Source organism: Hydra vulgaris, chromosome 12, assembly GCF_038396675.1.
Source record: "Hydra vulgaris chromosome 12, alternate assembly HydraT2T_AEP".
Classification (NCBI taxonomy): domain Eukaryota; kingdom Metazoa; phylum Cnidaria; class Hydrozoa; order Anthoathecata; family Hydridae; genus Hydra; species Hydra vulgaris.
The window spans coordinates 23,335,786-23,352,500 of NC_088931.1; the positions used below are offsets into that span (position 1 = coordinate 23,335,786).

Here is a 16,715-nt window from a genome sequence, read left to right on the forward strand (position 1 = left end):
CCCCTTCTCCCCTTTGTTAAACTCTGTCAATTTTTGGCCAACCCCCCGTTATATATGATGTCAGTTTTTGTGTATCCTCCCCCCCCCCTCCATCCCTAAAAAACTATAAAAATGCTTAAAAACCATTGATTTTTTTTCTGACTAAATTATACATTTATATAATAGTAGATCTCATCAAATTGTATTATAAAATAGTCGATATCTCATTAAATAATCAACTAAGCAAATATTATTATATATCTTTAATATAATCTTCCCATGGGTTGTTGAAGTGATCATCGATTGAAACAATAGGTAGTGAATGCTCTCCGCGCTCTAAAAGGATATCGTATTCTTGAGGTACAATCAAATTCGTTGCGTCAACTTCATTTTCATCTAACCATTCAACAGTTTCCGAACTCTTCTGCAAGGCGATGACTGCCAAAAATTCTGTCTGACGCTTGGCAGCGATACGAACAGGTTGGACCCTTTTGATTAGAGGGAGTGTTATAGCAGAAGAATGGATAGAAGTGTGCTTTTCAACATAGCTTGAGAGGCAAAGTATATATTGCACTTTTTACAGATTCTATCAGCTAGGCTAGACTGAATTGATGGACAAAACGCATCATACGGCAAAACTGGAAATCCTTTGGCAGTACGAGGAAGAATACTTTCAATGTTTGATGCGATGAGCATAAAGACGAATGATGGAAACAATTCTTTTGCTCCTTCTGAGACATCTACAGCTTTGAGCCCGTCTCTCGTTTGGTTGACAGGGACAGGTGGCGGAAGAAATTTTGCTCTAATTAAAGTAAAGTAAGAGCTTCTAATAGTCCGACAACAAGAGCGATTTTCACATTTCACAATTTAAGTAAAATATTGACTTGTACGAAGATGATCGGCAATCCAACGTTAATCTTGTAATATAAGGCTCCTTGACTCTAGCTCTAATTTGTCTGGATCAATACACTCTGCAATGGTTAGATAACCGTCAATATGTAGATCAGACCAAATATCAGCCAAAGCCTGTCCAGCAAAACCAAAGTTCTGCTTTTCTAAATTTTCATCTATTGTCCTGCCGGATTTAAAAAGATATGTTGGTTATTTTTAGTTAAAAATTATATTAATATTTTTACAAATTAACTTTTGTCAATATAATTACCTTGAGAATCAAGATGAGTTCCGTAATGTTCGTGCGGAAGAATCAACCCAGATAATTCTTTGCTTAGAGGTGCGATTCGTCGCTCAGCTCTGTTGAATGCACTGCGGCCTGGAGCGTTCGTCATGATGAAAAGTCCGTCAACATGTTTTAAATGAGATTCATTCTGAGGACTGATCAATCTAACAGAGACTGTTTTGACGTGCCTTTTGCCTTCTAATGTTCCGTAACTTCTCGGAAGTAGATGAGTATTGAGGCGCTCTTGCAGGTTGTAAATCCAATTTTGTTCATCTCAGATGTCAATTCTTCAAGAGTTTTAATGCTCTAAATAATAAAGAAATATATTTGGATATAATTAACTTTTTTACAGAAAACGGGATTTATTTCGTAAATTATATTCAAATCAAATCTTGAAATTAGTTGTTAACATTTCGAGGATACTTACAATAGTACGAGTACTAATTAAGAAAAAAATTCTAACAAATACAATATTAACAAACATAGCTAAGCTATCATTACCCGAAGAACCTCTGACCGACGTCTTTCACCAGCGGACGAATCATGAAGAGCAATACCCATAATCACCTTCAAAAGAAGAGGTTGATCTACTTCTAATGACGGTTGACCAGGTTTCTTTCTGATTATTAGTTTTTCTTTGACTTCTGGATGCTCCAAGCAGATTTCCTCCATTCTAGTTTTTTTTAGTTCTCTAGTTTTCTTCTATTGAGCTTGATCATACTTTTTTTTGGCCAGTCTTTTACATAGATGAGCTAGTTTCTTCTTTTTCTTTTTCAAATCAACCTCTTTAGCTTCAGCAATGAATCCACTTCTCTTTCTAGACTTCAGTCTAGCAACTTCACAATTTAAAGCTGTAATCTCAGAATTGAGTCGATCTTGAGCCAGTGTTCTTGCATTTTTTTTGATTTTTTGTGGTCAACAAACTCAAAGTTAATGCACATTGTTGATCATCAATAACAGATCGCTTATTAGTGGGCTCAACAAATTGTAAGGAATTCTTGTCAAATTCAAGTGGAGTATACGTGGGGGCAGACTGTTTTGGAGTATTGGCCCAAAATGATAATTACTTGCTCTTGAACTTAATTGCCTTTTCATTAAATAAATTGATTAAATACATTACTCTTGATTCAAGATCCTTATGCACCAGTTTCTCTTCTTTTAATGAATTCCATATACTATAGACTTCTTTCTGGATATTAGCCTTTTTTTATCGGGATGAGCATTTCCATACGAGACCATCAATGAGTCAAGTAATGCGGTTTTATCCATATTTTAATATTGATTTATTAGTATTGTTTACATCACAATCAGAATAATGATTTTGCTCATCGTTAGCGCAAGCTTCTTAAAAGAGTTTCTTCAACCCGCTACGGAGAAATTAGCATTTCGAATTTTCAATAGACTTTATGTGTTTGGATTGCATCACGTTTTACGATCAACTAGAGAGCAATTAGAGTTTCGTATTTGAAATAACGACAATTTAATTTCAAAAAATGACAAACTTATGAGTTTACATTTATGAGTTTATACTTTGAACCACATTTTATAATCCGCTAGGGAGCGAATAACGATTGTTAATTTTAGATACAAAGAGTTAATATTTCTAATGCAATTTGACTCACAGTCAAATGTTAATATATTAATAAAACGATGGTAATTTTTTTTTTACGTTAGTATTTGTTATTTATTTAATGTCTCTGGAAAACTTATTATATTAATTTATAATATTATGTTATAAATAATTTAATAAAATATAATATCAAATTCCCCGCATTTAATATTAATTTCCCCACAAACATCATTTCTATACCATTTAGTAGATGTAAATACCGTTCAATTTAGCTAGAGCTATCTATGAGAAATATATTCAATTTAGCTAGAGCAATCTATGAGAAATAAAGGTACGTACAATAAAGGTGGTGGAGACCAAAATTCGGTAAGAAATGAGCATGAAACTTGTTTGATTTGATTTGAAGTGACAAAGAATTTGCTTTGAATGCATCTGAATCAACTATACCACTAAAAATACAACCGATTGGTTTGAAAATCTATGTAGCTATAAAACGGCCGATAATTAGAATATTACAATCTCAAATAATTACACTTATCCTAACTGAAAAGTTATAATTCTTAAATGCAACGTCATCAGTATATAGGATGTTTTTATTAATTTTATTAATTATCTTATTGAAAGATTTTAATACATGCAATCAAGAATCTGATGAAAACGGCATTAGAAAAGTATTTCTTTAAACGCTGTTAAAGTTTTTTTTTTTTTTTAGCTTATTAAATTTGTTTCCTTAAACCCATTATACATTTTTGATACTTTAGCCCAAGACTTTAATATAATGCTTTTCTTTCTTAGTCTCCAGAACGTACTGGTATGTGTTAATTGATGTACCTCACAAATGAGAAGCTTTGTAACAAATGAGTTTTTTTGTAAAAATTTGAAATGATCTTTGTTTTACGTTCCGTTAACCATAACTAATACTTGAGTCATTTAAGTAGACACTTGAGTACACATTTAGGAAGAAAGTATTTTTATCCAATAAATAGCACTTTTATTTACGTTTACACTCGTTTATGTTTTTCTTATTTACGTTTGCATTTACACCCTCTCACTCGATCTCATTAACTCACTTATACGTTCTCATTTACACACTCAATTACGTTTTTCTCGAGCGCAAACAAAAAAAAAACGTATTTTAGACAACCTTTTTTGAAAACTTTGAGTTTATTTGAATACATAAATCATCTTAAAAGTTCGTTGCGCAAAGATATTTAAATGGTAAAAATCGTTGCATATTTTAAAAACTAAAGATATTTAAACAACCGGTAAAAATCGCTGCATCTTTTAGAAATTAAAAGTTTTGAGGTCTACTTTTTACGAACAAATATGTTCCCGCGGCTTTACTTTGACGTTATAAAAAACGTAGCAATATAAAAAACAAGCACGTTATAAAAAAATTAGGGGGTTTTTACTGTTTATTTTCTAGCCTTTTAAAAAGATTTAAACTTGTTTTAAATTAGATTTGTTATAGTAGTATTTTAATTAAAATAAAGATATTTTAGAGTGGGAAATAAATTAAATTTCTTTTTATTCATACATTTTTATTTAACTTTTTACAAATCCAGTTTAGCACTCCTGTTATTAAAAATAATTATTAAATATTTTTCTGCGTGATTTTTTAACTAAAGTTTTCTTGTCTGACTTCCCAAAGTTCACGGAAAAAAAAAGTCAGACGAAGTATCTATCGTCTACAAAAATCTAAAATATAGGAATAATATTTATCTTTTTACTTGGAGAGAAACAACCCATCAAGACTCTTTAGGTGCAATGCTCCTATCTTTTGAGACTTAAAAAGTAGCTCCCAAAAAAATTACGTCTTAAAAGTACATGAACAATATATTTACTCTAAGACGCGTATTTTTACATATAAAAATAAAATAAAAGAGGTCAAAAACGCTGGCTCTTTATATTAAAAGCATATTTTAAAAATTTTTTAAAAAAGTTGTTTTTTAAAAAAAAAAATTAAAAAATGTTTATTTAGCTACAATTTGCCTTTGAGTTTTTTAATTTTTTCTTTTTGTTTTTGTTTTAAGACGTAATTAAAACGCGTAATTTAACGCGTAAAGAAGATTTCGCTATTTTAATACGTAGCTATTTCGGATCAACAGAGAATGTAATTTGTAACAATATCAAATTGCTTTTTTATATATTAAAACAATTTATTATTATATATTATGTAATGACTTATATATTCAAATACATATATATATATATATATATATATATATATATATATATATATATATATATATATATATATATATATATATATATATATATATATATATATATGATATATATATATATATATATATATATATATATATATATATATATATATATATATATATATATATATATATATATATATATATAAATTAGTAAAAACACTTTTCTAATTTTTGATTACTTCAACACTGTGTTTCACCATCAGTAGGTTCATCAGGAAGAATCATCAGGTTCATCAGTAGGTTCATCAGGATTCTTCCTGATGAACCTACTGATGGTGAAACACAGTGTTGAAGTAATCAAAAATTAGATAAGTGTTTTTACTAATTTATTATTGCTCTGTTCTTTTAGAACATTGAGCACTCTGTTTGTAGAATACACTAATATAATTTATATATATTATTTATATATGTATATTAAACATATATATATATATATATATATATATATATATATATATATATATATATATATATATATATATATATATATATATATATATATATATATATATATATATATATATATATTTGAATATATAAATCGTTACATATACGGATGACTTAGCGCCAAACCAGCCTATACAACGAATATGTTGAAATGAGATAATTTTACGCAAAGTTTAAAAGTTTTTGACAAAAGCCACTAAACCGAAAAAATTGCAGTTCATTGCGCTTGAAAATTTTAATTATAGTATTTTGGTGTTTGCAAAGAAACACTACATAAATCATTTTTTTATAAAAACTAATTTTATTCAACTTTGTTGTATAGGCTGGTTTGGCGCTTAACAATCCATATTTGAATATATAAATCATTACAAATATTCTATATATATAAAAATTGTATTTATAGTGAGGGCGTAATAGCGAAATAAACTCAAAAAATCAATTTGCCCCCACACTATATACTTATATTAATTATGTCCCCACATTATATACTTAGTATTAATACCGTGACACGAAATTAAATTTATTTAAGCAAACTATTTCACGCAGATTGACGTAAACAACTTCAAGCACATTACATCACTTTGTATTACACTAGACGTCAAATTCTGATCATTTAAAAATTGTTCATAAGACATTTTTTCGTAATTATTTCAAATGATAACTTAAAAATATAAAAGATATACTATCATCAAAAAGAACAACTTATAAGTTTGTGCATGAGCAAGCACACTTAACACATTGGCTATGACATAGGAGGAAAGGTTAAACTTTTTTACACTTTATATCATGTAGCTTATCAAATATGACATAATTAGAAACAAATATTTTCCCCAACAATTTTATGCTTTTCAAATATTTGAAATTTTTATGTTTATTTTTATTTTTTCTTGCCTATTATTATTGTATATTTTGTTGTAGAATTTGTTTCTTACAAATACTCCCGTGATTGTTTTAATTTTTCTACTTTTTAAATAAGAACTGAGTTTAAGAGTCTAGGATATTAACTTGCTTAACATATTTTCTAGTATTGTATTCAATGAAAAGACCACACATTTGTCGAATTTTAAACTAATTCAGTTTATCACCGAATTCGCTTTAAATTGAAGAAAAATGCGTATTTACCATCAGTTATTTGGGGTTAGTTTATTGTGTAAATGTGTGCTAAAAAATAAAAAGTCTTTCAAATGTATTGGTAGCCCTAATAGGTATGTTTTTTTTCTGTATTTCTTTGTGCAGATATATAATCTGGGTAAAAAAAGAGTGCATGAAAAAGTAATATGTTGGGACCTTCATTTTAAGCATTTAATTTCCAAGTTTTAATTTTCAAATATTGCCCGTTTAAAACTACGTACGCAAAAAGTATTATATACCAAGAGTAAATATATTACTCTATTATTTATAATATATTTAATGTAGTATATACCACGAGTAATATATTTATTATTAAATACTTTTTTGCAAACGATCGGTATTAAAAGCATAAATGTCAAATTATCATCATAACAATGAAAACAAAGATGAGACTAATCATCATAAAAGGCGAAAATCAAAAAAATAATCGTGTGAAAATCAGGCGTATTAAGATAAAGATGAATATCACACAGATAAGACAAGATAAGACCATTATAAAATGAAAAATCATAATGATGAGGCTGTTCATCAAGTTGATAAATCGTGCAAAAATGAAACTGATCATTATAAAGATGAAAATCACAAAGATGAGGACTGAACATGGCGTTGACAAGAGAAAATTTTTACATTTTTATTAACAATTTATATTTTCATTTTTTTAACAAATATTATTTTCTAAGTATTACTTTTTCTATAATTTAAGTATCAACATCGACTTTAGCTTCTTCTTCATTATTATTTTCTTATATATTTATATACTTATTTTCTTATATACTTGTTGCCTCAGGTTTTCTTATCGACAGTTTTTTGTGCTTTTTGAGGTAAGCTCTGAACCAGTCCTCTCCAGCTGCTTCATTTGCACTCCAACTATGAGGCATTTTTATGATATTCGCTTTTCCATACTAAGCTAGTTTCCTCATTTCCTTAGGAGAAAGTTCATAATAAATATCAGAAGCTTTAGTCACATTATATATATATATATGTAGTACATTATATATATATATATATATATATATATATATATATATATATATATATATATAATATATATATATGTATATATGTGTATATATATATATATATATATATATATATATATATATATATATATATATATATATGTGTGTATATATATATATATATATATATATATATATATATATATATATATATATATATATTATATATATGTATATATTATATATATATATATATATATATATATATATATATAGCTATATATATATATGTGAACCAGTCCTCTCCAGCTATATATATATATATATATATATATATATATATATATATATATATATATATATATATATATATATATATATATATATATATATATTATATATATATATATTTATATATATATATATATATATATATATATATATATATATATATATATAAATATATATATAGCTGGAGAGGACTGGTTCAGAGCTTACCTCAAAAGGCACAAAAAACTGTCAATAAGAAAACCTGAGGCAACAAGTCAAGCACGTGTTTCCAGTTTTAATCCAACAAATGTTCAAAAGTTTTACAACAATTTACAAATTGTTCTTAATTGTTTAAAGTTAGAAAGTGGAGATATTGGAATATGGATGAAACTGGTATTACCACAGTTCAAACTCTAGATCATATTGTAGCAAGGACAGGTTTTAGACAAACTGGACGTGTTACTTCCGCTGAGAGAGGCAATTTAGTAACTGTGGCAGTTGCTGTTTCTGCAAGTGGAAATTCAATTCCTCCATTTTTCATATTTCCTCGTGTCAAATTTTAAAGCTATTTTTTAAATGGTGCTTCTAATGGAAGTGCAGGCACTGCAAACTCATCTGGTTGGATGACCAAAGTTTAATTTTTGCAGTTTTTCCATCATTTTTTCAAATATGCCAGAAGTACGAAAGAGCGACTATTTTGTTGCTATTGACAATCATGACTCTCGCCTTTCAGTAGAAGCTTTAGATTACTTTAAAGAAAATTGGATATCGGGTTATTCATTTCCTCCTCATTGCAGCTACAAACTTCAATCTTTAGATCAAAATGTATTTGGACCTTTTAAAAAATACACTAACACAGCTTGCGATGCATGGATCACAATGCACCCTGGTTCCACAATGTCTATTTACAGTATACCAGGTATTGTGGGTAATTCATTTCCATTAGCATGTATCCCTAATAATATCAAGGCTGGTTTTGCAGAAACAGGAATTATCCCACTAAATGTTAGCATTTTTAGTGAACACGATTTTATGCCAGCCTATGTCACAGATAGACCATCTCCGAAACAAGGCTGTGCTGTGGAAAGTACAGCGCTAAATATAAGTAATCTAACTGATGCTGTCTTTACAATATTAGAGAATGGCATGTTAGAAGCTGGTTGCTCAAAAGATACAGAACCACATCATGATATTCAAGTAATAATGATGTACAATCCTTCTAAAGAGTAAATGAAGTTCTATTGACTGAAGATTTAAGACCATTCAAAAAAACAGAACCAAGAAAAAGACTTAGGGTTAATAAAAGAAAAAGAACCACATCAATTCTTACAAGTTCACCAAATATGAATGTTTTAAAAATAGAAAAAGAATCAGCTAAAAAGAAAAAGTTAACAATTGAAGAGAGAAAATTTAAATAAGAAAAGTTAAATAAAGATTATGATATGATGAGTAAAAGATCAACTAGTAAAGCTCCGTAGGAAAAGAGTGTTTTTGTTTGATTTGTGTTGGAATGTTTTCTTAAAGTAAACCAGAAGAAGTCTGGGTTCAAAACACCCAATGTCACCTTTGGGCTCACGAGTCATAATTGGAACTCTTTGTTTTTCATTTGCAATCATTGCTGCTAGCCGATTTGAAACTCAACTAGTTGAAAATATTCATATAATAAAACGTTTTAATTCTTATTGTAAAACCATAAATTGGGAACACTGTTTATTGTGAAACCATAATTTGGGAACACTGTTTTGTTTTCACTTTTTTTCACTTTTCTATTATTTTATACTTTTTAATTAGACACATTTTAATTATAATTACTCTTTTGCTTAAAATGTTACAATTCATATAAATAGGACCTTAAACTTTAATTTTTATTATTGTGAGTCAACTTACCTCTTGAGTATAAGCAACTTACCCCGTGGTGGGGTAAGATGGCGCAATTTTTTTTTTTTTTTTGAGTATTGAAGTTCAACACCTTTATGTATCGTAGTATGAAAAGAAGTTTATATTGAGTATTCTGGTTTTTATATTTCAGATACTTTATACATTGTGGCTGGATAGCTCAGTTATTTAGAGCGTCAAACAAAAAGTTAAAACCCGGACTGTTGTACTATACGAGTTCAAATCCTCCCACCACCAACTCAGCGCTTGAGTAGTACTTCGGTACGCAACAAATGTTGGTCAATATTGGACGCTACTTAGGATTAATCCTAATGACTATTTGTGGCTGTTCCTATACAAAGCCAACAATATCTTTGGATATAAGAACATTGCATAGAAAAATATATAAATTTCTTAATTTTAAGTTTGATATATCAAATAAATAGTAAAAGGTTAGCCTAAACTTTGTTCGTTATTCTGTTAAATTTTCACTTCTTTTTTGTAAAAAAGTCCTGATTCAAAAGTAAACCTGTACCTTACATACTTTTACTCTTGGTCTAGATGATGATACGTTTACTCTTCCCAGCTTGATTCTTACTTTATTTTCAGATGTAAGTTCTTAAGTAATTGTAGTTTGAGCAACTTCGCAGATTTTACAAACACAGAATGATAAGTTTCTGGTAAGAATGACTTTTTGGAAATTTTACAGTTAACTCAGAATAATGTTTTTATGTCCTTTTTTTTATATCTTTAATTATATCTTTTTATTATACCTTTTTTTAGCCAGAGGCGATTTTACGGGGGTAGGGATGTGTTATTACACGGGGATATTACACCCCCCGAAGAAGCTGATTTTCAAGTTATAGTCGGTTTTTTTACGAATTTATCCGGATAGTCGGGTATTTGACACAATTCAGTCGGGTAAATTTTCGTTTTTGAGGACCTCTTTTTTCTTTTTTTTTCCAGAAACCTGAATTTTATTTTTTTATTTTTTTTCAGAAACCTGAATTTTATTTGTAGAATGGTCTCTGCATTTAGCACAAATATCATTAAAAATGGAAATTGTTCATAGCTTAAATTAATTGGTTTAAAAAAAACTCTTATGTTCTATTTAATGTTACAGTTATCTTCTTTAACTTCTGTTCCCTTCTTTAATTTCTGTTCCCTTCTTCAACTTCTGTTTTTCCTGATCATTACGAAAAACAAATTACACAATCTAAAGCTCTATTATCTTTGTGAGATTTTTCTCCCGTTTTTATTTTGGCATTGATTTTCTAGTATTAATTGCAACAGCATATTAAAAAAATAACAATTCTATAGAGGCTCACTAATGAGCTCTGCCTGATTTTTAAAGATGGCGGCTCTCAATCAAAAAAGAAATTTTTGTTAAATCTATGTTGTTGTTTTTTTACTATTGCAATACCCCGAGGTTCTTTTTATAAATATGGTCGATGAAAGACCAAAACTCATTTTTGAAAATAAACTTTTATTGTAAACCCAGAACTTTAGCCATTGTAAAGTCACAAAGGTTGCAGTAATCAACTATAACTCCGTTTTTGTGTTAGATGTTGAGTCTAACCCCTTTTTTTATCACAAGTATGTTTGTATTTTTAGGTACTATAATAGATGAAGGTTTATTATTAACAAAAAAAATTATAGGATACTTGCGATTTTATATGATAATGAAGGTAAAAAATGACAAAAAAAAATCAACTTTTGCGTACTTTTGAAGCATGATATTTAGACTGGCAAAAATGTTTACTTATCGTTTTTAGTTTTAAACTAGCCAATAAAAAATGATCAGGTGAAATATCCATATAAACCTATATAGTAAGTTTTATTTTCAAATATAAAAATGCTTTCGACACCATTTGGTCAATGTTTTTAAAATATTTGTCAAACCTTTAAGTTCAATTTCTAGAAAACCTATAAATATGTTTAAACTTTTTTTTATGGTAAATTTATGGTAAATTTGAAAATACTTTTTAAGAAAGTTGGTCTTAAGACCTTTAGAAATCCAATGAGAAAGTTTGCAAAATAGACTTGCAGATAATGTTTAAACCAGAATTAAAGTTTATGTGGTTCCAGTCTATTTGTAAAAACTGTTTATTATAGAAGATTTTTTTTTCTTCTATGGTTCTCTCGTTTAGAATCCACGCATATGGAAAAAAATGTTGGAAAATGTCGGAGGAGAAGTCAGTTTTAATAGTTCCTTTTTTCAGTGATTTCAAAAAGTTATTGGCTAAGATAATGTAAATTATAGGTGATGAAAAGTTTGTAACTCTACTTTATCTATTGGTTATTGGTATTGTTTCCATTTCGAATAAGTTGATATAAAAAATTTTAAAATAAGTTTCGAATAAGTTACTCTAAAAGGTCTTCTATTGTTTTATATCTCCTATTAGATATTACCTTTTTTATCTAAATTAGTTTTTCATAAAAATAATTGCAAAAATTTTCAGTTGTTCTAGCTGGTCGAAAAATGATTTTTTTTTCTCAAAAAAAAACTCCTCCACACTGATTATTGCTCCACTGTAAAATAATAAAATAAATAAAAGAAAAAAGAGAAGGTAATGAAAACAAATATTTGCATGTGTAAATGTGTGTGTTTAATTTAATATGTGCATGTATATATGTATATGTGTTTAATTTAAAAAATAGAAGTAGGAGATCATTTTGCTCTATTGCGCGGCGGTATTTACGGCTATTTATATACTTGATTTAATTAAAGATTCTGAGAAGGAAAACTTTTAATCTTTTTTGTTTCGTCCAGGGTCGACAAAGTGGGTGAGGGGCACAATTGTCAATTTTTAAAAAAATTCTTCTATATTTAGAATTTTCTTAAAAAAAAAAAAAGTGGTCCTTTTAAAAAAAAGTGGGGGGTGGAGGGTGCCCCCCGGCCACCCTGGTGTTGTCGGCTCTGTTGTCTACTAGTTAAATTTAGCGTTGCGTAGTTTATGGACGATCCCTTATCTCTTATTGTATCTTTTATCTTAATACCTTATTTTATAAATTTATTGAAAAGAAATAAAAAACAAAACAAAACAAAAAATTGTTTTAGTAATAAGTAATAGTAATACAAGCTGCTGTAACGACTATTGTCGCGGAGCATTAAGTTTAAAATTTATACTTTAACAGCCGTTAACAAATTTTTATCTGGTCTAGCTTTAAAAGAATTTACTGTCATTGCAGAAACCATTTTTTCAGGTAAAGCATTCCAATGAGGTATCACTCTGTTCGTAAAAAAATTGTGTGTCAGGGTTGTTTTTGCAAATTCTCTTTCAAATTTCATTGAATGACCTCTTAGACATTGGGAAGAAGCTTTATGAAGCTCTTTATACCACAATATCTTATCAACCCCAGTTATTATTTTGAAAAACTCAATAAGATCACCTCTTGTACGTCTTGTTTCCAGAGTTGTGAGACCCAACTTTACCAATCCTTCAGTATAACTTCAGATGTTTCAGGTGCTAGCTTTGTTGCTCGTCTTTGAATTTTTTCTAGGTCATTGGTATTATTTTTATTACCTGGAATCCACACTGGAACTGCGAGTTCCAGGTGTGGTCTAACCAGCGATGTGTATAATTGTCTTACCATTTCAGTATTAAGATAAGTAAAGCTTTTTCTTATTAAACATAAGATTCTCTGTGCTTTACTTGTAGCTGCTTGAACCTGATGATTCTATTTCATATTTGATGGAACTATTACACCTTAGTCTAATTCTTTTGTTGCCGTTTTTAGAAGAAAACTTTGATTGTTTTGTTTCATAGTGTAGTAATAGTTAATATTTTTTCTTCCAATGTGCATAACACTGCATTTGCTTATGCTAAAATCCATTAACAATACATTTGACCATTCAGTTAACAAATCAATGTCATTTTGCATATTAGTTAGATCATTGTGTTCTTTTATAACAGATATGATTTTATTATCATCAGCGTATAGTTTTGTAATTGAAGAGATACATTGGGGAAGATCATTGATATATAACAGAAAAAGAAGAGGACCCAATACAGAACCATGTGGCATTTTACATTGGTAAAATGATAAATGTGGAGGAGTTTCTTTTTTCGAAAAAAAAGATCATCTTTCGACGCTCAATAAATGTTGCTGATGTATATAATTAGTCATTAGAATATTATTATAATTAGATCACTTATTTGATTGTTAATTATTAGATATTAAAAATTAATTGTTAAATTAAAACAAAGTAGTTGGAGGTTCGAGTCATTTTTACCTTTTAATCAGCAAGTGAGCACAAAGTTTCAGTTAAGAAATTTAAGTTAAATGACTTACTAATAAATGAAATACTAATTAGATTCAAATAATCATTATTATTGTCAACAATTTTTGAAAAATGTTCGGTAAAATTAAGTGCATTCAAAATCAGATTTTTTTAATTTCGTTAAAAAAATGTTTTATTCAATTCTATCATTGATTAGTTTGAAAAAAGTTTAATAATATTTCAAAATTATGATTACATTAGAAATTATTTTAGAACTGAACAACTCAAAAATGATTTAATGTTTAAAAATCACGTGAATATTTTGTTACGTGAGTGTAATCTTTACAAACTTACAATTTGACCGTATTTTTTTTGCCTGATAGCAACTCCTTTTTTATCTCCATCGTCTGTTTCCTAAAGTCTTCGTTTATGTAGAGTTGTTAGTTCCACAATTTTTGTTTGGCATAGGTTTCCAATATCATTTTTATAAGTTTTTGTATTTATCTTTTTTGTTTTCAACTCGATTAGCTCACCATTAGGTGACATCATATTTTAAAGCAAATTAAGATTTTATTATTTTTTACTTCACTTTCTTTCCAAGATTCATTTGTCACTATCTTCTATGCCAGTAAATTGTAGATTGTTTCTCTGACGCCGAGCTCCAAGTCAGGGGCAGATCCAGCATTTTTTTGTGTTTAAGCTAACTTCCCGACACGGAACAACTTAAAGTTAAGGGGGGTTTAAACTTTAAATGGTCATAATTTTTGAACGCTAAGATATTGTTCTATGAAACTTAAAACTTATCGATAAGTTTAGTTAAGAATAGTAAAAAAAATATTTTGTTGCTCTCACGTTTGAACAGGGGGCAAAAAAATTGGACTTTTTTGTTTCCAAGTTCCATCATCGCATTTTTTTTTTGCAAAGCATCCTTATTTGACAAAAGTATAAACATATAAATGTTTGGAGTTTGCATTTTGTCGTGAAGTTATCTCAAATAACAAAAAATACTAGATCCCGCACTGCTTTGAGTTCGGTTGTCCGATACTAACATCGATTTCCTACTTTTTTATTTTTTTTTGCCAATAAGAAAATAATTTACAGTTATAATTTATAAAAACAAGTATTTACATGACTGGGGCTAGAAGAAGATAAACTTAGTCTTATCACCAAGCCCAAAATGAGCACATGAAAGGATTTGAACCCCAGCAATGCATTGACTATATGAGCAGAAGCGCGGCGAACTAACCAATTAGGTCATCTAGTTATGAAATTATTTTAGATAAGTTTATTAAAATGCTTTCATAGGGGAGAGTAGGGTATTGGCGAATACCTAAGCGGAAATACGAATTAAAGACACCAGTTATATGAAATTGAATAGTTAGACTAAATGATGAGCAATAAATATTGCTTATCATTTAGTCAAACTATTCAGTATTAAACCCCAAAAAACAATTTTTATATATCTTATTATAAAACAAAAATTTAGGGCAAAAATAAAACCATTGGTGTTTGGAATTACCTTACATACGTGGGGTAATTCCAAACACACCTTGGGGTAATCACAAACACTGCTGTGTAATAACGAATAAAATGTTAATTGTAATAACCAAGTGCAGAAATCACAAGCAAATCCACCAGTCCTTACAACTTTAACACATAATCCAGTTTTCCGCGGGCAAATCATGAAACTTTTTATTGCAACTTAATACAACAACACTCTTTTAAAATTAATATTTAGTTTTTTAATTATTAAAATTTAAAAAAATAATTACAAACAAAAATCACAAACAAAACCCCGGGACGTGCTTTCACCAATTGTGCATTTTTGTGCAACCAGAACTGGCGTTTATGACACATGGTCAAGTCTTCTGTGGGTGGATCCTTATACTTTCTTCGCAAATTAAACAAAAAAGTTCTTCATCACCTCTGGCTCTCTTTTTTTCTTTACATGATAGTACATAAACAGCCTCTTATAGATTAAAGTTCTTCTTTCTCTTTTACTTTTACCAGTAGTATTTTTTACTTCTTCCTTCTTACTTTTCTTTTGCTCTAAAATACTTCTCATTGGCGAACTAGTGATAATAGTGGAATGTTTCTTTCTTAAACATTCTCTGGTTTTCACTCTATTAAATAAAATTACGTATCTAACAATTTATCTGTTAAAATTAAATGCGGCAAAGGTAAGAAGCATTAAAGTTCTGGCTGCCTGACGTCCGCGTGTTATCAATGACAATTTAGACGTTCGAAATTACCCCACAAAAATGTTTGTTATTTCCCCGCGGACACAAACAAATGAAATACAATTAATCTATTGAGGTTGTATTGACATACTCAAAATATAAAACTTAGAGCATTTACAAAGAGCTTTAAAAGAACAACTACAAATCAATCAAGTCTACACTACGGAGCAAAAAATGCCAGAGTTAGCAGACCTGAAAGAGGATGTCTTAATTTACCTGAGATGTTTAACATACTCAAACAGGCTGTAGAATAGAAAAATTAGAGATTTTCAACAAAAAAAAAATGGAAAAATTTATTTCAACTCTACGTTAAATAATCAGCCATTAGAGATTCACGCAATCCACGCAAATTTTGGAGAAAGAAGTGTCTAAACGTTGGAACGAAAATGCAAAACTTTTAAATGCCAAAGCTGGGTATGTTTTGAATGCTTGCCAATAAAAATATACGTTTGGCAATGAGTTCTTTTGTACCAAAAAATGTATAAACTGATATTTTTTACTTCACTTCCTTATCTTTGTAAATAATTGTATCATTTAACTATTTAATTACTTTATTTCTATTTACTGTATAACCTTAATTGCATGGCTATTTAACACATTAAACTAAAAAA

The 16,715-nt window shown here is 28.7% G+C and overlaps 1 long non-coding RNA gene across 8 annotated transcripts in view; it reads left to right on the top strand.

Annotated features, from left to right (window-relative positions):
• LOC136088590 (uncharacterized) overlaps positions 1-16,715 on the top strand; it is a 68,980-nt gene that overhangs the window by 47,476 nt on the left and 4,789 nt on the right. For 4 of the 8 annotated variants that reach the window (XR_010642294.1, XR_010642301.1, XR_010642299.1 and 1 more), the window contains one exon: positions 6,430-6,609. The exons of 1 other annotated variant lie outside the window; for it this stretch is intronic. This is a non-coding gene — a long non-coding RNA (uncharacterized LOC136088590). Of the gene's footprint in view, positions 1-6,429; positions 6,610-9,793; positions 11,260-11,789; positions 11,943-16,715 lie in introns of those variants that run through there. 3 more of the 8 variants (XR_010642295.1, XR_010642296.1, XR_010642297.1) reach the window with 3 other exon arrangements.